Genomic DNA, 23,997 nt, shown 5'->3' on the forward strand with positions numbered 1-23,997 from the left:
CTCTCTAACGCTAGCCCTCAACATAACCCTAACCCTAGGACCAATAGTAACCCTAACCGTTTCTCTAACCCTAGCCCTCAACATAACCCTAACCCTAGGTCCAATCGTAACCCTACCGTCTCTCTAACGCTAGCCCTCAACATAACCCTAACCCTAGGATCAATCGTAACCCTATCCGTCTCTCTAACCCTAGCCCTCAACATAACCCTAACCCTACGTCCAATCGTAACCCTAACCGGATCTCTAACCATAGTCCTCAAAATAACCCTAACCCTAGGTCCAATCGTAACCCTAACCGGATCTCTAACCCTAGCCCTGAACATAACCCTAACCCTAGGTCCAATTGTAACCCTAACCAGATCTCTAACCCTAGCCCTCAACATAACCCTAACCCTAGGTCCAACCGTAACCCTAACCGTCTCTCTAACCCTAGCCCTGAACATAACCCTAACCCTAGGTCCAATTGTAACCCTAACCAGATCTCTAACCCTAGCCCTCAACATAACCCTAACCCTAGGTCCAATCGTAACCCTAACTGACTCTGTAACCCTAGCCCTCAACATAACCCTAACCCTAGGTCCAATCGTAACCCTAACCGGATCTCTAACCCTAGCACTGAAAATAAACCTAACCCTAGGTCCAATCGTAACCCTAACAGTCTCTCTAACCCTAGCCCTCAACATAACCCTAACCCTAAGTACAAACTTAACCATAACCGTCTCTCTAACCCTAGCCCTCAACATAACCCTAACCCTAGGTCCAATCGTAACCCTAACCGTCTCTCCAAACCTAGCCCTCAACAGAACCCTAACCCTAGGTCCAATCGTTACCCTAACCGGATCTCTAACCCTAGCCCTCAACATAACCCTAACCCTGGGTCAAATCGTAACCCTAACCGGATCTCTAACCCTAGCCCTCAACATAACCCTAACCCTAGGTCCAATCGTAACCCTAACCCTCTTTCTAACGCTAGCCCTCAACATAACCCTAACCCTAGGACCAATCGTAACCCTAACCGTCTCTCTAAACCTAGCCCTCAACATAACCCTAACCCTAGGTCCAATCGTAACCCTAACCGTCTCTCTAAACCTAGCCCTCAACAGAACCCTAACCCTAGCTCCAATCGTTACCCTAACCGGAACTCTAACCCTAGTCCTCAACATAACCCTAACCCTAGGTCCAATCGTAACCCTAACCGGATCTCTAACCCTAGCACTGAAAATAAACCTAACCCTAGGTCCAATCGTAACCCTAACAGTCTCTCTAACCCTAGCCCTCAACATAACCCTAACCCTAAGTACAATCTTAACCATAACCGTCTCTCTAACCCTAGCCCTCAACATAACCCTAACCCTAGGTCCAATCGTAACCCTAACCGTCTCTCCAAACCTAGCCCTCAACAGAACCCTAACCCTAGGTCCAATCGTTACCCTAACCGGATCTCTAATCCTAGCCCTCAACATAACCCTAACCCTGGGTCAAATCGTAACCCTAACCGGATATCTAACCCTAGCCCTCAACATAACCCTAACCCTAGGTCCAATCGTAACCCTAACCCTCCTTCTTACGCTAGCCCTCAACATAACCCTAACCCTAGGACCAATCGTAACCCTAACCGTCTCTCTAAACTTAGCCCTCAACATAACCCTAACCCTAGGTCCAATCGTAACCCTAACCGTCTCTCTAAACATAGCCCTCAACAGAACCCTAACCCTAGGTCCAATCGTTACCCTAACCGGAACTCTAACCCTAGTCCTCAACATAACCCTAACCCTAGGTCCAATCGTAACCCTAACCGGATCTCTAACCCTAGCCCTGAACATAACCCTAACCCTAGGTCCAATTGTAACCCTAACCAGATCTCTAACCCTAGCCCTCAACATAACCCTAACCCTAGGTCCAATCGTAACCCTAACCGTCTCTCTAAACCTAGCCCTCAACAGAACCCTAACCCTAGGTTTAATCGTTACCCAAACCGGATCTCTAACCCTAGTCCTCAACATAACCCTAACCCTAGGTCCAATCGTAACCCTAACCGTCTCTCTAACCCTACCCATCAACAAAACCCTAACCCTAGGTCCAATCGTAACCCTAACCGGATCTCTAACCCTAGCCCTGAACATAACCCTAACCCTAGGACCAATTGTAACCCTAACCAGATGTCTAACCCTAGCCCTCAACATAACCCTAACCCTAGGTCCAATCGTAACCCTACCGTGTCTCTAACGCAAGCCCTCAACATAACCCTTACCGTAGGACCAATCGTAACCCTAACCGTCTCTCTAACCCTAGCCCTCAACATAACCCTAACCCTACGTCCAATCGTAACCCTAACCGGATCTCTAACCATAGTCCTCAACATAACCCTAACCCTAGGTCCAATCGTAACCCTTACCGGATCTCTAAGCCTAGCCCTCAACATAACCCCAACCCTAGGTCCAATCGGAACCCTAACCGGATCTCTAAGCCTAGCCCTCAACATAACCCTAACCCTAGGTCCAATCGTATCCCTCACCGTCTCTCTAACGCTAGCCCTCAACATAACCCTAACCCTACGTCCAATCGTAACCCTAAGCGTTTCTCTAACCCAAGCCCTCAACATAACCCTAACCCTAGGTCCAATCGTAACCCTAACCGGATCTCTAACCCTAGTCCTCAACATAACCCTAACCCTAGGTCCAATCGTAACCCTAACCGGATCTCTAACCCTAGCCCTCAACATATCCCAAACCCTAGGTGCAATCGTAACCCTAACCGGATCTCTAACCCTAGCCCTGAACATAACCCTAACCCTAGGTGCAATCGTAACCCTAACCGGATCTCTAACCCTAGCCCTCAACATAACCCTAACCCTAGGTCCAATCGTAACCCTAACCGGATCTCTAACCCAGGTCCTGAACAAAACCCTAACCCTAGGTCCAATTGTAACCCTAACCAGATCTCTAACCCTAGCCCTCAACATAACCCTAACCCTAGGTCCAATCTTAACCCTAACCGTCTCTCTAACCCTAGCCCTCAACATAACCCTAACCCTAGGTGCAATCGTAACCCTAACCGGATCTCTAAACCTAGCCCTGAACATAACCCTAACCCTAGGTGCAATCGTAACCCTAACCGGATCTCTAACCCTAGCCCTGAACATAACCCTAACCCTAGGTCCAATCGTAACCCTAACCGTCTCTCTAACCCTAGCCCTCAACCTAACCCTAATCCTAGGAACAATCGTAACCCTAACCGTCTCTCTAACGCTAGCCCTCAACATAACCCTAACCCTAGGGTCAATCGTAACTCTAATCGTCTTTCTAACCCTAGTACTCAACATAACCCTAACCCTAGGTCCAATCGTAACCCTAACCGGATCTCTAACCCTAGCCCTCAACATAACCCTAACCCTATGTCCAATCGTAACCCTACCGTCTCTCTAAGGATAGCCCTCAACATAACCCTAACCCTAGGGTCAATCGTAACTCTAACCGTCTTTCTAACCCTAGTCCTCAACATAACCCTAACCCTAGGTCCAATCGTAACCCTACCGTCTCTCTAACGCTAGCCCTCAACTTAATCCTAACCCTAGGACCAATCGTAACCCTATCCGTCTCTCTAACCCTAGCCCTCAACATAACCCTAACCCTACGTCCAATCGTAACCCTAACCGGATCTCTAACCATAGTCCTCAACATAACCCTAACCCTAGGTCCAATCGTAACCCTAACCGGATCTCTAACCGTAGCCCTGAACATAACCGTAACCCTAGGTCCAATTGTAACCCTAAGAAGATCTCTAACCGTAGCCCTGAACATAACCCTAACCCTAGGTCCAATTGTAACCCTAACCGTCTCTCTAACCCTAGCCCGGAACAACACCCTAACCCTAGGTCAAATTGTAACCCTAACCAGATCTCTAACCCTAGCTCTAAACATAACCCTAACCCTAGGTCCAATCGTAACTCTAACCGTCTCTCTAAACCTAGCCCTCAACAGAACCCTAACCCTAGGTCCAATCGTTACCCTAACCGGATCTCTAACCGTAGTCCTCAACATAACCCTAACCCTAGGTCCAATCGTAACCCTAACCGGATCTCTAACCCTAGTCTTCAACATAACCCTAACCCTAGGTCCAATCGTAACCCTAACCGGATCTCTAACCCTAGCTCTGAACATAACGCTAACCCTAGGTCCAATTGTAACCGTAACCAGATCTCTAACCCTAGCCCTCAACATAACCCTAACCCTAGGTCCAATCGTAACCCTAACCGGATCTCTAACCCTAGCCCTGAACATAACAGTAACCCTAGGTGCAATTGTAACCCTAACCAGATCTCTAACCCTAGCCCTCAACATAACCCTAACCCTAGGTCCAATGGTAACCCTAACCGTCTCTCTACCCTAGCCCTCAACATAACCCTAACCCTAGGTCCAATCGTAACCCTAACCGGATATCTAACCCTAGCCCTGAACATAACCCTAACCCTACATCGAATCGTAACCCTAACCGTCTCTCTAACCCTAGCCCTCAACATAACCCTAACCCTAGGTCCAATCGTAACCCTAACCGTCTCTCTAACCCTAGCCCTCAACATAACCCTAACCCTAAGTCGAATCGTAACCCTAACCGTCTCTCTAACCCTAGCCCTCAACATAACCCTAACCCTAGGTCCAATCGTAACCCTAACCGGATCTCTAACCCAGGTCCTGAACATAACCCAAACGCTAGGTCCAATTGTAACCCTAACCAGATCTCTAACCCTAGCCCTCAACATAACCCTAACCTTAGGACCAATCGTAACCCTAACCGTCTCTCTAACCCTAGTCCTCAACATAACCCTAACCCTAGGTGCAATCGTAACCCTAACCGGATCTCTAAGCCTAGCCTTGAACATAACCCTAACCCTAGGTCGAATCGTAACCCTAACCGTCTCTGTAACCCTAGCCCTCAACATAACCCTAACCCTAAGTCCAATCGTAACCCTAACCGTCTCTCTAACGCTAGCCCTCAACATAACCCTAACCCAAGGACCAATCGTAACCCTAACCGTCTCTCTAACCCTAGCCCTCAACATAACCCTAACCCTAGGTCCAATCATAACCCTAACCGTCTCTCTAAACCTAGCCTTCAACAGATCCCTAACCCTAGGTCCAATCGTTACCCTAACCGGATCTCTAACCCTAGTCCTCAACATAAACCTAACCGTAGGTCCAATCGTAACCCTAACCGGATCTCTAACCCTAGCTCTGATCATAACCCTAACCCTGGGTCCAATTGTAACCCGAACCAGATCTCTAACCCTAGCCGTCAACATAACACTAACCTTAGTTCCAATCGTAACCCTAACCGTCTCTCTAACCCTAGCCATCAATAAAACCCTAACCCTAGGTCCAATCGTAACCCTAACCGGATCTCTAACCCTAGCCCTGAACATACCCCTAACCCTAGGTCCAATTGTAACCCGAACCAGATCTCTAAACCTAGCCCTCAACATAACCCTAACCCTAGGTCCAATCGTAACCCTAACCGTCTCTCTAACCCTAGCCCTCAACATAACCCTAACCCTAGGTCTAATCGTAACCCTAACCGGATGTCTAACCCTAGCCCTGAACATAACCCTAACCCTAGGTCGAATCGTAACCCTAACCGTCTCCCTAATCCTAGCCCTCAACATAACACTAACCCTAGGTCCAATCGTAACCCTAACCGGATCACTAACCCTAGCCCTGAACATAACCCTAACCCTAGGTCGAATCGTAACCCTAACCGTCTCTCTAACCCTAGCCCTCAACATAACCCTAACCCTAGCTCCAATCGTAACCCTCTCCGTCTCTCTAACGCTAGCCCTCAACATAACCCTAACCCTAGGACCAATCGTAAACCTAACCGTCTCTCTAACCCTAGCCGTCAACATAACCCTATCCCTAGGTCCAATCGTAACCCTAACCGTCTCTCTAAACCTACCCCTCAACAGAACCCTAACCCTAGGTCCAATCGTAACCCTAACCGGATCTCTAACCCTAGCTCTGTACTTAACCCTAACCCTAGGTCGAATTGTAACCCTAACCAGATCTCTAACCCTAGCCCTCATCATAACCCTAACCCTTGGTCCAATCGTAACCCAAACCTGATCTCTAACCCTAGCACTGAAAATAACCCTAACCCTAGGTCCAATCGTAACCCTAACCGTCCCTCTAACCCTAGCCATCAACATAACCCTAACCTTGGTCCAATCGTAACCCTAACCGGATCTCTAACCATAGTCCTCAACATAACCCTAACCTTGGTGCAATCGTAACCCTAACCGGATCTCTAACCCTAGCCGTGAACATAACCCTAACCCTACATCCAATCATAACCCCAAGCGTCTCTCTAACCCAAGCCCTCAACATAACCCTAACCCTAGGTCCAATCGTAAACCTAACCGGATCTCTAATTCTAGCCCTCAACATAACCCTAACCTTAGGTCCAATCGTAGACCTAACCGTCTCTCTAAACCTAGCCCTGAACATAACCCTAACCCTAGGTCCAATCGTAACCCTAACCGGATCTCTAACCCTAGCACTGAACATAACCCTAACCCTAGGTCGCATCGTAACCCTAACCGTCTCTCTAACGCTAGCCCTCAACATAACCCTAACCCTAGGTCCAATCGTAACCCTAACCGTCTCTCTAACCCTAGCCCTCAACATAACCCTAACCCTAGGTCCAATCGTAACCCTACCGTCTCTCTAACCCTAGCCCTCAACATAACCCTAACCCTAGGACCAATAGTAACCCTAACCGTTTCTCTAACCCTAGCCCTCAACATAACCCTAACCCTAGGTCCAATCGTAACCCTACCGTCTCTCTAACGCTAGCCCTCAACATAACCCTAACCCTAGGATCAATCGTAACCCTATCCGTCTCTCTAACCCTAGCCCTCAACATAACCCTAACCCTAGGACCAATAGTAACCCTAACCGTTTCTCTAACCCTAGCCCTCAACATAACCCTAACCCTAGGTCCAATCGTAACCATACCGTCTCTCTAACGCTAGCCCTCAACATAACCCTAACCCTAGGACCAATCGTAAACCTAACCGTCTCTCTAACCCTAGCCGTCAACATAACCCTATCCCTAGGTCCAATCGTAACCCTAACCGTCTCTCTAAACCTACCCCTCAACAGAACCCTAACCCTAGGTCCAATCGTAACCCTAACCGGATCTCTAACCCTAGCTCTGTACTTAACCCTAACCCTAGGTCGAATTGTAACCCTAACCAGATCTCTAACCCTAGCCCTCATCATAACCCTAACCCTTGGTCCAATCGTAACCCAAACCTGATCTCTAACCCTAGCACTGAAAATAACCCTAACCCTAGGTCCAATCGTAACCCTAACCGTCCCTCTAACCCTAGCCATCAACATAACCCTAACCTTGGTCCAATCGTAACCCTAACCGGATCTCTAACCATAGTCCTCAACATAACCCTAACCTTGGTGCAATCGTAACCCTAACCGGATCTCTAACCCTAGCCCTGAACATAACCCTAACCCTACATCCAATCATAACCCCAAGCGTCTCTCTAACCCAAGCCCTCAACATAACCCTAACCCTAGGTCCAATCGTAAACCTAACCGGATCTCTAATTCTAGCCCTCAACATAACCCTAACCTTAGGTCCAATCGTAGACCTAACCGTCTCTCTAAACCTAGCCCTGAACATAACCCTAACCCTAGGTCCAATCGTAACCCTACCGTCTCTCTAACGCTAGCCCTCAACATAACCCTAACCCTAGGACCAATAGTAACCCTAACCGTTTCTCTAACCCTAGCCCTCAACATAACCCTAACCCTAGGTCCAATCGTAACCCTACCGTCTCTCTAACGCTAGCCCTCAACATAACCCTAACCCTAGGATCAATCGTAACCCTATCCGTCTCTCTAACCCTAGCCCTCAACATATCACTAACCCTAGGTCCAATCGTAACCCTAACCGGATCTCTAACCATAGTCCTCAAAATAACCCTAACCCTAGGTCCAATCATAACCCTAACCGGATCTCTAACCCTAGCCCTGAACATACCCCTAACCCTAGGTCCAATTGTAACCCTAACCAGATCTCTAAACCTAGCCCTCAACATAACCCTAAACCTAGGTCCAATCCTAACCCTAACCGGATGTCTAACCCTAGCCCTGAACATACCCCTAACCCTAGGTCCAATTGTAACCCTAACCAGATCTCTAAACCTAGCCCTCAACAGAACCCTAACCCTAGGTCCAATCGTAACCCTAACCGGATGTCTAACCCTAGCCCTGAACATAACCCTAACCCTAGGTAGAATCGTAACCCTAACCGTCTCCCTAACCCTAGCCCTCAACATAACACTAACCCTAGGTCCAATCGTAACCCTAACCGGATCACTAACCCTAGCCCTGAACATACCCCTAACCCTAGGTCGAATTGTAACCCTAACCAGATCTCTAACCCTAGCCCTCATCATAACCCTAACCCTTGGTCCAATCGTAACCCTAACTGACTCTGTATCCCTAGCCCTCAACATAACCCTAACTCTAGGTCCAATCGTAACCCTAACCGGATCTCTAACCCTAGCACTGAAAATAACCCTAACCCTAGATCCAATCGTAACCCTAACCGTCTCTCTAACCCTAGCCATCAACATAACCCTAACCTTGGTGCAATCGTAACCCTAACCGGATCTCTAACCCTAGCCCTGAACATAACCCTAACCCTACATCCAATCATAACCCCAAGCGTCTCTCTACACCAAGCCATCAACATAACCCTAACCCTAGGTCCAATCGTAAACCTAACCGGATCTCTAATTCTAGCCCTCAACATAACCCTAACCTTAGGTCCAATCGTAGGCCTAACCGTCTCTCTAAACCTAGCCCTGAACATAACCCTAACCCTAGGTCCAATCGTAACCCTAACCGGATCTCTAACCCTAGCCCTGAACATAACCCGAACCCTAGGTCGCATCGTAACCCTAACCGTCTCTCTAACCCTAGCCCTCAACATAACCCTAACCCTAGGTCGAATCGTAACCCTAACCGTCTCTCTAACGCTAGCCCTCAACATAACCCTAACCCTACGACCAATAGTAACCCTAACCGTTTCTCTAACCCTAGCCCTCAACATAACCCTAACCCTAGGTCCAATCGTAACCCTACCGTCTCTCTAACGCTAGCCCTCAACATAACCCTAACCCTAGGACCAATCGTAACCCTAACCGTCTCTCTAACCCTAGCCCTCAACATAACCCTAACCCTAGGTCCAATCGTAACCCTACCTTCTCTCTAAGGCTAGCTCTCAACATAACCCTAACCCTAGGACCAATCGTAACCCTAACCGTCTCTCTAAACCTAGCCCTCAACATAAACCTAACCCTAGGTCCAATCGTAACCCTAACCGTCTCTCTAACCCTAGCCCTCAACATAACCCTAACCCTAGGTCCAATCGTAACCCTACCGTCTCTCTAACGCTAGCCCTCAACATAACCCTAACCCTAGGACCAATAGTAACCCTAACCGTTTCTCTAACCCTAGCCCTCAACATAACCCTAACCCTAGGTCCAATCGTAACCCTACCGTCTCTCTAACGCTAGCCCTCAACATAACCCTAACCCTAGGATCAATCGTAACCCTATCCGTCTCTCTAACCCTAGCACTCAACATAACCCTAACCCTACTTCCAATCGTAACCCTAACCGGATCTCTAACCATAGTCCTCAAAATAACCCTAACCCTAGGTCCAATCGTAACCCTAACCGGATCTCTAACCCTAGCCCTGAACATAACCCTAAACCTAGGTCCAATTGTAACCCTAACCAGATCTCTAACCCTAGCCCTCAACATAACCCTAACCCTAGGTCCAATCGTAACCCTAACTGACTCTGTAACCATAGCCCTCAACATAACCCTAACCCTAGGTCCAATCGTAACCCTAACCGGATCTCTAACCCTAGCACTGAAAATAAACCTAACCCTAGGTCCAATCGTAACCCTAACAGTCTCTCTAACCCTAGCCCTCAACATAACCCTAACGCTAGGGTCAATCGTAACTCTAACCGTTTTCTAACCCTAGTCCTCAAAATAACCCTAACCCTAGGTCCAACCGTAACGCTAACAGGATATCTAACCCTAACCCTCAACATAACCCTAACCCTAAGTACAATCTTAACCATAACCGTCTCTCTAACCCTAGCACTCAACATAACCCTAACCCTAGGTCCAATCGTTACCCTAACGGAATCTCTAACCCTAGTCCTCAACATAACCCTAACCCTAGGTCCAATCGTAACCCTAACCGGATCTCTAACCCTAGCTCTGAACATAAGTCTAACCCTAGTTCCAATTGTAACCCTAACCAGATCTCTAACCCTAGCCCTCAACATAACCCTAACCCTGGGTCCAATCGTAACCCTAACCGTCTCTCTAACCCTAGCCCTCAACATAACCCTAACCCTAGGTCCAATCGTAACCCTAACCCTCTTTCTAACGCTAGCCCTCAACATAACCCTAACCCTAGGTCCAATCTTAACCCTAACGGGATCTCTAACCCTAGCTCTGAACATAACCCTAACCCTAGGTCCAATTGTAACCCTAACCAGATCTCTAACCCATCCCTCAACATAACCCTAACCCTAGGTCCAATCGTAACCCTAACCGTCTCTCTAACCCTAGCCATCAACAAAACCCTAACCCTAGGTCCAATCGTAACCCTAACCGGATCTCTAACCCTAGCCCTGAACATAACCCTAACCCTAGGTCCAATTGTAACCCTAACCAGATGTCTAACCCTAGCCCTCAACATAACCCTAACCCTAGGTCCAATCGTAACCCTACCGTGTCTCTAACGCTAGCCCTCAACATAACCCTTACCGTAGGACCAATCGTAACCCTAACCGTCTCTCTAACCCTAGCCCTCAACATAACCCTAACCCTAGGACCAATCGTAGCCCTAACCGTCTGTCTAATCCTAGCCCTCAACATAACCCTAACCCTAGGTCCAATCGTAACCCTAACCGGATCTCTAACCCAAGCCCTGAACATAACACTAACCCAAGGTCGAATCGTAACCCTAACTGTCTCTCTAACCCTAGCCCTCAACATAACCCTAACCCTAGGTCCAATCTTAACCTTAACCGTCTCTCTAAACCTAGCCCTCAACAGAACCCTAACCCTAGGTCCAATCGTTACCCTAACCGGATCTCTAACCCTAGTCCTCAACATAAGCCTAACCCTAGGTCCAATCGTAACCCTAACCGGATCTCCAACCCTAGCCCTCATCATAACCCTAACCCTAGGTCCAATCGTAACCCTAACTGACTCTGTAACCCTAGCCCTCAACATAACCCTAACCCTAGGCCCAATTGTAACCCTAACCGGATTTCTCACTCTAGCCCTCAACATAACCCCAACCCTAGGTCCAATCGGAACCCTAACCGGATCTCTAAGCCTAGCCCTCAACATAACCCTAACCCTAGGTCCAATCGTATCCCTCACCGTCTCTCTAACGCTAGCCCTCAACATAACCCTAACCATACGTCCAATCGTAACCCTAAGCGTTTCTCTAACCCAAGCCCTCAACATAACCCTAACCCTAGGTCCAATCGTAACCCTAACCGGATCTCTAACCCTAGTCCTCAACATAACCCTAACCCTAGGTCCAATCGTAACCCTAACCTGATCTCTAACCCTAGCCCTCAACATAACCCTAACCCTAGGTGCAATCGTAACCCTAACTGGATCTCTAACCCTAGCCCTGAACATAACCCTAACCCTAGGTGCAATCGTAACCCTAACCGGATCTCTAACCATAGCCCTCAACATAACCCTAACCCTAGGTCCAATCGTAACCCTAACCGGATCTCTAACCCAGGTCCTGAACAAAACCCTAACCCTAGGTCCAATTGTAACCCTAACCAGATCTCTAACCCTAGCCCTCAACATAACCCTAATCCTAGGTCCAATCTTAACCCTAACCGTCTCTCTAACCCTAGCCCTCAACATAACCCTAACCCTAGGTGCAATCGTAACCCTAACCGGATCTCTAACCCTAGCCCTGAACATAACCCTAACCCTAGGTGCAATCGTAACCCTAACCGGATCTCTAACCCTAGCCCTGAACATAACCCTCACCCTAGGTCCAATTGTAACCCTAACCAGATCTCTAACCCTAGCCCTCAACATAACCCTAATCCTAGGTCCAATCTTAACCCTAACCGTCCCTCTAACCCTAGCCCTCAACATAACCCTAATCCTAGGACCAATCGTAAACCTAACCGTCTCTCTAACGCTAGCCCTCAACTTAACCCTAACCCTAGGGTCAATCGTAACTCTAATCGTCTTTCTAACCCTAGTCCTCAACATAACCCTAACCCTAGGTCCAATCGTAACCCTAACCGGATCTCTAACCCTAGCCTTCAACATAACCCTAACCCTATGTCCCATCGTAACCCTACCGTCTCTCTAAGGATAGCCCTCAACATAACCCTAACCCTAGGGTCAATCGTAACTCTAACCGTCTTTCTAACCCTAGTCCTCAACATAACCTTAACCCTAGGTCCAATCGTAACCCTAACCGTCTCTCTAACCCTAGCCCTCAACATAACCCTAACCCTAGGTCCAATCGTAACCCTAACCGGATCTCTAACCCTAGCCCTCAACATAACCCTAACCCTAGGTCCAATCGTAACCCTACCGTCTCTCTAACGCTAGCCCTCAACTTAATCCTAACCCTAGGACCAATCGTAACCCTATCCGTCTCTCTAACCCTAGCCCTCAACATAACCCTAACCGTACGTCCAATCGTAACCCTAACCGGATCTCTAACCATAGTCCTCAACATAACCCTAACCCTAGGTCCAATCGTAACCCTAACCGGATCTCTAACCCTAGCCCTGAACATAACCGTAACCCTAGGTCCAATTGTAAACCTAAGCAGATCTCTAACCCTAGCCCTCAACATAACCCTAACCCTAGGTCCAATTGTAACCCTAACCAGATCTCTAACCCTAGCCCTCAACATAACCCTAACCCTAGGTCCAATCGTAACCCTACCGTCTCTCTAACGCTAGCCCTCAACTTAATCCTAACCCTAGGACCAATCGTAACCCTATCCGTCTCTCTAACCCTAGCCCTGAACATAACCGTAACCCTAGGTCCAATTGTAACCCTAACCAGATCTCTAACCCTAGCCCTCAACATAACCCTAACCCTACGTCCAATCGTAACCCTAATCGGATCTCTAACCATAGTCCTCAACATAACCCTAACCCTAGGTCCAATCGTAACCCTAACCGGATCTCTAACCCGAGCCCTGAACATAACCGTAACCCTAGGTCCAATTGTAACCCTAAGAAGATCTCTAACCGTAGCCCTGAACATAACCCTAACCCTAGGTCCAATTGTAACCCTAACCGTCTCTCTAACCCTAGCCCGGAACATAACCCTAACCCTAGGTCCAATTGTAACCCTAACCAGATCTCTAACCCTAGCCCTAATCATAACCCTAACCCTAGGTCCAATCGTAACTCTAACCGTCTCTCTAAACCTAGCCCTCAACAGAACCCTAACCCTAGGTCCAATCGTTACCCTAACCGGATCTCTAACCGTAGTCCTCAACATAACCCTAAGCTTGGTCCAATCGTAACCCTAACCGGATCTCTAACCCTAGTCCTCAACATAACCCTAACCCTAGGTCCAATCGTAACCCTAACCGGATCTCTAACCCTAGCTCTGAACATAACCCTAACCCTAGGTCCAATTGTAACCGTAACCAGATCTCTAACCCTAGCCCTCAACATAACCCTAACCCTAGGTCCAATCGTAACCCTAACCGGATCTCTAACCCTAGCCCTGAACATAAGAGTAACCCTAGGTGAAATTGTAACCCTAACCAGATCTCTAACCCTAGCCCTCAACATAACCCTAACCCTACGTCCAATGGTAACCCTAACCGTCTCTCTACCCTAGCCCTCAACATAACCCTAACCCTAGGTCCAATCGTAACCCTAACCGGATATCTAACCCTAGCCCTGAACATAACCCTAACCCTACATCGAATCGTAACCCTAACCGTCTCTCTAACCCTAGCCCTCAACATAACCCTAACCCTAGGTCCAATCGTAACCCTAACCGTCTCTCTAACCCTAGCCCTCAACATAACCCTAACCCTACGTCGAATCGTAACCCTAACCGTCTCTCTAACCCTAGCCCTCAACATAACCCTAACCCTAGGTCCAATCGTAACCCTAACCGGATCTCTAAGCCTAGCCTTGAACATAACCCTAACCCTAGGTCGAATCGTAACCCTAACCGTCTCTCTAACCCTAGCCCTCAACATAACCCTAACCCTAGGTCCAATCGTAACCCTAACCGTCTCTCTAACCCTAGTCCTCAACATAACCCTAACCCTAGGTGCAATCGTAACCCTAACCGGATCTCTAAGCCTAGCCTTGAACATAACCCTAACCCTAGGTCGAATCGTAATCCTAACCGTCTCTCTAACCCTAGCCCTCAACATAACCCTAACCCTAGTTCCAATCGTAACCCTAACCGTCTCTCTAACGCTAGCCCTCAACATAACCCTAACCCAAGGACCAATCGTAACCCTAACCGTCTCTCTAACCCTAGCCCTCACATAACCCTAACCCTAGGTCCAATCATAACCCTAACCGTCTCTCTAAACCTAGCCTTCAACAGATCCCTAACCCTAGGTCCAATCGTTACCCTAACCGGATCTCTAACCCTAGTCCTCAACATAAACCTAACCGTAGGTCCAATCGTAACACTAACCAGATCTCTAACCCTAGAACTGAACATACCCCTAACCCTAGGTCCAATCGTAACCCTAACCGTCTCTCTAACCCTAGCCCTCAACATAACCCTAACCCTAGGTCCAATCGTAACCCTAACCGGATGTCTAACCCTGCCCTGAACATAACCCTAACCCTAGGTCGAATCGTAACCCTAACCGTCTCCCTAACCCTAGCCCTCAACATAACACTAACCCTAGGTCCAATCGTAACCCTAACCGGATCACTAACCCTAGCCCTGAACATAACCCTAACCCTAGGTCGAATCGTAACCCTAACCGTCTCTCTAACCCTAGCCCTCAACATAACCCTAACCCTAGCTCCAATCGTAACCCTCTCCGTCTCTCTAACGCTAGCCCTCAACATAACCCTAACCCTAGGACCAATCGTAAACCTAACCGTCTCTCTAACCCTAGCCGTCAACATAACCCTATCCCTAGGTCCAATCGTAACCCTAACCGTCTCTCTAAACCTACCCCTCAACAGAACCCTAACCCTAGGTCCAATCGTAACCCTAACCGGATCTCTAACCCTAGCTCTGAACTTAACCCTAACCCTTGGTCCAATCGTAACCCTAACTGACTCTGTAACCCTAGCCCTCAACATAACCCTAACCCTAGGTCCAATCGTAACCCAAACCTGATCTCTAACCCTAGCACTGAAAATAACCCTAACCCTAGGTCCAATCGTAACCCTAACCGTCCCTCTAACCCTAGCCATCAACATAACCCTAACCTTGGTGCAATCGTAACCCTAACCGTCTCTCTAAACCTAGCCCTGAACATAACCCTAACCCTAGGTCCAATCGTAACCCTAACCGGATCTCTAACCCTAGCCCTGAACATAACCCTAACCCTAGGTCGCATCGTAACCCTAACCGTCTCTCTAACCCTAGCCCTCAACATAACCCTAACCCTAGGTCCAATCGTAACCCTAACCGTCTCTCTAACGCTAGCCCTCAACATATCCCTAACCCTAGGACCAATAGTAACCCTAACCGTTTCTCTAACCCTAGCCCTCAACATAACCCTAACCCTAGGTCCAATCGTAACCCTAACCGTCTCTCTAACCCTAGCCCTCAACATAACCCTAACCCTAGGTCCAATCGTAACCCTAACCGTCTCTCTAACCCTAGCCCGGAACATAACCCTAACCCTAGGTCCAATTGTAACCCTAACCAGATCTCTAACCCTAGCCCTAATCATAACCTTAACCCCAGGTCCAATCGTAACTCTAACCGTCTCTCTAAACCTAGCCCTCAACAGAACCCTAACCCTAGGTCCAATCGTTACCCTAACCGGATCTCTAACCGTAGTCCTCAACATAACCCTAACCCTAGGTCCAATCGTTACCCTAACCGGATCTCTAACCCTATTCCTCAACATAACCCTAACCCTAGGTCCAATCGTAACCCTAACCGGATCTCTAACCCTAGCTCTGAACATAACCCTAACCCTAGGTCCAATTGTAACCGTAACCAGATCTCTAACCCTAGCCCTCAACATAACCCTAACCCTATGTCCAATCGTAACCCTAACCGGATCTCTAACCCTAGCCCTGAACATAACAGTAACCCTAGGTGAAATTGTAACCCTAACCAGATCTCAAACCCTAGCCCTCAACATAACCCTAACCCTAGGTCCAATGGTAACCCTAACCGTCTCTCTACCCTAGCCCTCAACATAACCCTAACCCTAGGTCCAATCGTAACCCTAACCGGATATCTAACCCTAGCCCTGAACATAACCCTAACCCTACATCGAATCGTAACCCTAACCGTCTCTCTAACCCTAGCCCTCAACATAACCCTAACCCTAGGTCCAATCGTAACCCTAACCGTCTCTCTAACCCTAGCCCTCAACATAACCCTAACCCTACGTCGAATCGTAACCCTAACCGTCTCTCTAACCCTAGCCCTCAACATAACCCTAACCCTAGGTCCAATCGTAACCCTAACCGGATCTCTAACCCAGGTCCTGAACATAACCCTAACGCTAGGTCCAATTGTAACCCTAACCAGATCTCTAACACTAGCCCTCAACATAACCCTAACCCTAGGTCCAATAGTAACCCTAACCGTCTCTCTAACCCTAGTCCTCAACATAACCCTAACCCTAGGTGCAATCGTAACCCTAACCGGATCTCTAAGCCTAGCCTTGAACATAACCCTAACCCTAGGTCGAATCGTAATCCTAACCGTCTCTCTAACCCTAGCCCTCAACATAACCCTAACCCTAGGTCCAATCGTAACCCTAACCGTCTCTCTAACGCTAGCCCTCAACATAACCCTAACCCAAGGACCAATCGTAACCCTAACCGTCTCTCTAACCCTAGCCCTCACATAACCCTAACCCTAGGTCCAATCATAACCCTAACCGTCTCTCTAAACCTAGCCTTCAACAGATCCCTAACCCTAGGTCCAATCGTTACCCTAACCGGATCTCTAACCCTAGTCCTCAACATAAACCTAACCGTAGGTCCAATCGTAACACTAACCGGATCTCTAACCCTAGCCCTGAACATACCCCTAACCCTAGGTCCAATTGTAACCCTAACCAGATCTCTAAACCTAGCCCTCAACATAACCCTAACCCTAGGTCCAATCGTAACCCTAACCGTCTCTCTAACCCTAGCCCTCAACATAACCCTAACCCTAGGTCCAATCGTAACCCTAACCGGATGTCTAACCCTAGCCCTGAACATAACCCTAACCCTAGGTCGAATCGTAACCCTAACCGTCTCCCTAACCCTAGCCCTCAACATAACACTAACCCTAGGTCCAATCGTAACCCTAACCGGATCACTAACCCTAGCCCTGAACATAACCCTAACCTTAGGTCGAATCGTAACCCTAACCGTCTCTCTAACCCTAGCCCTCAACATAACCCTAACCCTAGCTCCAATCGTAACCCTCTCCGTCTCTCTAACGCTAGCCCTCAACATAACCCTAACCCTAGGACCAATCGTAAACCTAACCGTCTCTCTAACCCTAGCCGTCAACATAACCCTATCCCTAGGTCCAATCGTAACCCTAACCGTCTCTCTAAACCTACCCCTCAACAGAACCCTAACCCTAGGTCCAATCGTAACCCTAACCGGATCTCTAACCCTAGCTCTGAACTTAACCCTAACCCTTGGTCCAATCGTAACCCTAACTGACTCTGTAACCCTAGCCCTCAACATAACCCTAACCCTAGGTCCAATCGTAACCCAAACCTGATCTCTAACCCTAGCACTGAAAATAACCCTAACCCTAGGTCCAATCGTAACCCTAACCGTCCCTCTAACCCTAGCCATCAACATAACCCTAACCTTGGTGCAATCGTAACCCTAACCGTCTCTCTAACCCTAGCCCTGAACATAACCCTAACCCTAGGTCGCATCGTAACCCTAACCGTCTCTCTAACCCTAGCCCTCAACATAACCCTAACCCTAGGTCCAATCGTAACCCTAACCGTCTCTCTTACGCTAGCCCTCAACATAACCGTAACCCTAGGTCCAATTGTAACCCTAACCAGATCTCTAAACCTAGCCCTCAACATAACCCTAACCCTAGGTCCAACCGTAACCCTAACCGTCTCTCTAACCCTAGCCCTGAACATAACCCTAACCCTAGGTCCAATTGTAACCCTAACCAGATCTCTAACCCTAGCCCTCAACATAACCCTAACCCTAGGTCCAATCGTAACCCTAACCCTCTTTCTAACGCTAGCCCTCAACATAACCCTAACCCTAGGACCAATCGTAACCCTAACCGTCTCTCTAAACCTAGCCCTCAACATAACCCTAACCCTAGGTCCAATCGTAACCCTAACCGTCTCTCTAAACCTAGCCCTCAACAGAACCCTAACCCTAGGTCCAATCGTTACCCTAACCGGAACTCTAACCCTAGTCCTCAACATAACCCTAACCCTAGGTCCAATCGTAACCCTAACCGGATCTCTAACCCTAGCACTGAAAATAAACCTAACCCTAGGTCCAATCGTAACCCTAACAGTCTCTCTAACCCTAGCCCTCAACATAACCCTAACCCTAAGTACAATCTTAACCATAACCGTCTCTCTAACCCTAGCCCTCAACACAACCCTAACCCTAGGTCCAATCGTAACCCTAACCGTCTCTCCAAACCTAGCCCTCAACAGAACCCTAACCCTAGGTCCAATCGTTACCCTAACCGGATCTCTAATCCTAGCCCTCAACATAACCCTAACCCTGGGTCAAATCGTAACCCTAACCGGATATCTAACAATAGCCCTCAACATAACCCTAACCCTAGGTCCAATCGTAACCCTAACCGGATCTCTAACCCTAGCACTGAAAATAAACCTAACCCTAGGTCCAATCGTAACCCTAACAGTCTCTCTAACCCTAGCCCTCAACATAACCCTAACCCTAAGTACAATCTTAACCATAACCGTCTCTCTAACCCTAGCCCTCAACACAACCCTAACCCTAGGTCCAATCGTAACCCTAACCGTCTCTCCAAACCTAGCCCTCAACAGAACCCTAACCCTAGGTCCAATCGTTACCCTAACCGGATCTCTAATCCTAGCCCTCAACATAACCCTAACCCTGGGTCAAATCGTAACCCTAACCGGATATCTAACAATAGCCCTCAACATAACCCTAACCCTAGGTCCAATCGTAACCCTAACACTCTTTCTTACGCTAGCCCTCAACATAACCCTAACCCTAGGACGAATCGTAACCCTAACCGTCTCTCTAAACTTAGCCCTCAACATAACCCTAACCCTAGGTCCAATCGTAACCCTAACCGTCTCTCTAAACATAGCCCTCAACAGAACCCTAACCCTAGGTCCAATCGTTACCCTAACCGGAACTCTAACCCTAGTCCTCAACATAACCCTAACCCTAGGTCCAATCGTAACCCTAACCGGATCTCTAACCCTAGCCCTGAACATAACCCTAACCCTAGGTCCAATTGTAACCCTAACCAGATCTCTAACACTAGCCCTCAACATAACCCTAACCCTAGGTCCAATCGTAACCCTAACCGTATCTCTAAACCTAGCCCTCAACAGAACCCTAACCCTAGGTTTAATCGTTACCCAAACCGGATCTCTAACCCTAGTCCTCAACATAATCCTAAACCTAGGTCCAATCTTAACCCTAACCGGATCTCTAACCCTAGCTCTGAACATAACCCTAACCCTAGGTCCAATTGTAACCCTAACCAGATCTCTAACCCATCCCTCAACATAACCCTAACCCTAGGTCCAATCGTAACCCTAACCGTCTCTCTAACCCTACCCATCAACAAAACCCTAACCCTAGGTCCAATCGTAACCCTAACCGGATCTCTAACCCTAGCCCTGAACATAACCCTAACCCTAGGACCAATTGTAACCCTAACCAGATGTCTAACCCTAGCCCTCAACATAACCCTAACCCTAGGTCCAATCGTAACCCTACCGTGTCTCTAACGCAAGCCCTCAACATAACCCTTACCGTAGGACCAATCGTAACCCTAACCGTCTCTCTAACCCTAGCCCTCAACATAACCCTAACCCTACGTCCAATCGTAACCCTAACCGGATCTCTAACCATAGTCCTCAACATAACCCTAACCCTAGGTCCAATCGTAACCCTTACCGGATCTCTAAGCCTAGCCCTCAACATAACCCCAACCCTAGGTCCAATCGGAACCCTAACCGGATCTCTAAGCCTAGCCCTCAACATAACCCTAACCCTAGGTCCAATCGTATCCCTCACCGTCTCTCTAACGCTAGCCCTCAACATAACCCTAACCCTACGTCCAATCGTAACCCTAAGCGTTTCTCTAACCCAAGCCCTCAACATAACCCTAACCCTAGGTCCAATCGTAACCCTAACCGGATCTCTAACCCTAGTCCTCAACATAACCCTAACCCTAGGTCCAATCGTAACCCTAACCGGATCTCTAACCCTAGCCCTCAACATAACCCAAACCCTAGGTGCAATCGTAACCCTAACCGGATCTCTAACCCTAGCCCTGAACATAACCCTAACCCTAGGTGCAATCGTAACCCTAACCGGATCTCTAACCCTAGGCCTCAACATAACCCTAACCCTAGGTCCAATCGTAACCCTAACCGGATCTCTAAGCCAGGTCCTGAACAAAACCCTAACCCTAGGTCCAATTGTAACCCTAACCAGATCTCTAACCCTAGCCCTCAACATAACCCTAACCCTAGGTCCAATCTTAACCCTAACCGTCTCTCTAACCCTAGCCCTCAACATAACCCTAACCCTAGGTGCAATCGTAACCCTAACCGGATCTCTAAACCTAGCCCTGAACATAACCCTAACCCTAGGTGCAATCGTAACCCTAACCGGATCTCTAACCCTAGCCCTGAACATAACCCTAACCCTAGGTCCAATCGTAACCCTAACCGTCTCTCTAACCCTACCCCTCAACATAACCCTAATCCTAGGAACAATCGTAACCCTAACCGTCTCTCTAACGCTAGCCCTCAACATAACCCTAACCCTAGGGTCAATCGTAACTCTAATCGTCTTTCTAACCCTAGTACTCAACATAACCCTAACCCTAGGTCCAATCGTAACCCTAACCGGATCTCTAACCCTAGCCCTCAACATAACCCTAACCCTATGTCCAGTCGTAACCCTACCGTCACTCTAAGGATAGCCCTCAACATAACCCTAACCCTAGGGTCAATCGTAACTCTAACCGTCTTTCTAACCCTAGTCCTCAACATAACCCTAACCCTAGGTCCAATCGTAACCCTACCGTCTCTCTAACGCTAGCCCTCAACTTAATCCTAACCCTAGGACCAATCGTAACCCTATCCGTCTCTCTAACCCTAGCCCTCAACATAACCCTAACCTTACGTCCAATCGTAACCCTAACCGGATCTCTAACCATAGTCCTCAACATAACCCTAACCCTAGGTCCAATCGTAACCCTAACCGGATCTCTAACCGTAGCCCTGAACATAACCGTAACCCTAGGTCCAATTGTAACCCTAAGAAGATCTCTAACCGTAGCCCTGAACATAACCCTAACCCTAGGTCCAATTGTAACCCTAACCGTCTCTCTAACCCTAGCCCGGAACAACACCCTAACCCTAGGTCAAATTGTAACCCTAACCAGATCTCTAACCCTAGCCCTAAACATAACCCTAACCCTAGGTCCAATCGTAACTCTAACCGTCTCTCTAAACCTAGCCCTCAACAGAACCCTAACCCTAGGTCCAATCGTTACCCTAACCGGATCTCTAACCGTAGTCCTCAACATAACCCTAACCCTAGGTCCAATCGTAACCCTAACCGGATCTCTAACCCTAGTCCTCAACATAACCCTAACCCTAGGTCAAATCGTAACCCTAACCGGATCTCTAACCCTAGCTCTGAACATAACGCTAACCCTAGGTCCAATTGTAACCGTAGCCAGACCTCTAACCCTAGCCCTCAACATAACCCTAACCCTAGGTCCAATCGTAACCCTAACCGGATCTCTAACCCTAGCCCTGAACATAACAGTAACCCTAGGTGCAATTGTAACCCTAACCAGATCTCTAACCCTAGCCCTCAACATAACCCTAACCCTAGGTCCAATGGTAACCCTAACCGTCTCTCTACCCTAGCCCTCAACATAACCCTAACCCTAGGTCCAATCGTAACCCTAACCGGATATCTAACCCTAGCCCTGAACATAACCCTAACCCTACATCTAATCGTAACCCTAACCGGATATCTAACCCTAGCCCTGAACATAACCCTAACCCTAGGTCCAATCGTAACCCTAACCGTCTCTCTAACCCTAGCCCTCAACATAACCCTAACCCTACGTCGAATCGTAACCCTAACCGTCTCTCTAACCCTAGCCCTCAACATAACCCTAACCCTAGGTCCAATCGTAACCCTAACCGGATCTCTAACCCAGGTCCTGAACATAACCCAAACGCTAGGTCCAATTGTAACCCTAACCAGATCTCTAACCCTAGCCCTCAACATAACCCTAACCTTAGGACCAATCGTAACCCTAACCGTCTCTCTAACCCTAGTCCTCAACATAACCCTAACCCTAGGTGCAATCGTAACCCTAACCGGATCTCTAAGCCTAGCCTTGAACATAACCCTAACCCTAGGTCGAATCGTAACCCTAACCGTCTCTCTAACCCTAGCCCTCAACATAACCCTAACCCTAAGTCCAATCGTAACCCTAACCGTCTCTCTAACGCTAGCCCTCAACATAACCCTAACCCAAGGACCAATCGTAACCCTAACCGTCTCTCTAACCCTAGCCCTCAACATAACCCTAACCCTAGGTCCAATCATAACCCTAACCGTCTCTCTAAACCTAGCCTTCAACAGATCCCTAACCCTAGGTCCAATCGTTACACTAACCGGATCTCTAACCCTAGTCCTCAACATAAACCTAACCGTAGGTCCAATCGTAACCCTAACCGGATCTCTAACCCTAGCTCTGATCATAACCCTAACCCTGGGTCCAATTGTAACCCGAACCAGATCTCTAACCCTAGCCGTCAACATAACACTAACCTTAGTTCCAATCTTAACCCTAACCGTCTCTCTAACCCTAGCCATCAATAAAACCCTAACCCTAGGTCCAATCGTAACCCTAACCGGATCTCTAACCCTAGCCCTGAACATACCCCTAACCCTAGGTCCAATTGTAACCCTAACCAGATCTCTAAACCTAGCCCTCAACATAACCCTAACCCTAGGTCCAATCGTAACCCTAACCGTCTCTCTAACCCTAGCCCTCAACATAACCCTAACCCTAGGTCCAATCGTAACCCTAACCGGATGTCTAACCCTAGCCCTGAACATAACCCTAACCCTAGGTCGAATCGTAACCCTAACCGTCTCCCTAACCCTAGCCCTCAACATAACACTAACCCTAGGTCCAATCGTAACCCTAACCGGATCACTAACCCTAGCCCTGAACATAACCCTAACCTTAGGTCGAATCGTAACCCTAACCGTCTCTCTAACCCTAGCCCTCAACATAACCCTAACCCTAGCTCCAATCGTAACCCTCTCCGTCTCTCTAACGCTAGCCCTCAACATAACCCTAACCCTAGGACCAATCGTAAACCTAACCGTCTCTCTAACCCTAGCCGTCAACATAACCCTATCCCTAGGTCCAATCGTAACCCTAACCGTCTCTCTAAACCTACCCCTCAACAGAACCCTAACCC

This window comes from Miniopterus natalensis, chromosome 1 (assembly GCF_054644295.1).
Source record: "Miniopterus natalensis isolate mMinNat1 chromosome 1, mMinNat1.hap1, whole genome shotgun sequence".
Lineage (NCBI taxonomy): Eukaryota > Metazoa > Chordata > Mammalia > Chiroptera > Miniopteridae > Miniopterus > Miniopterus natalensis.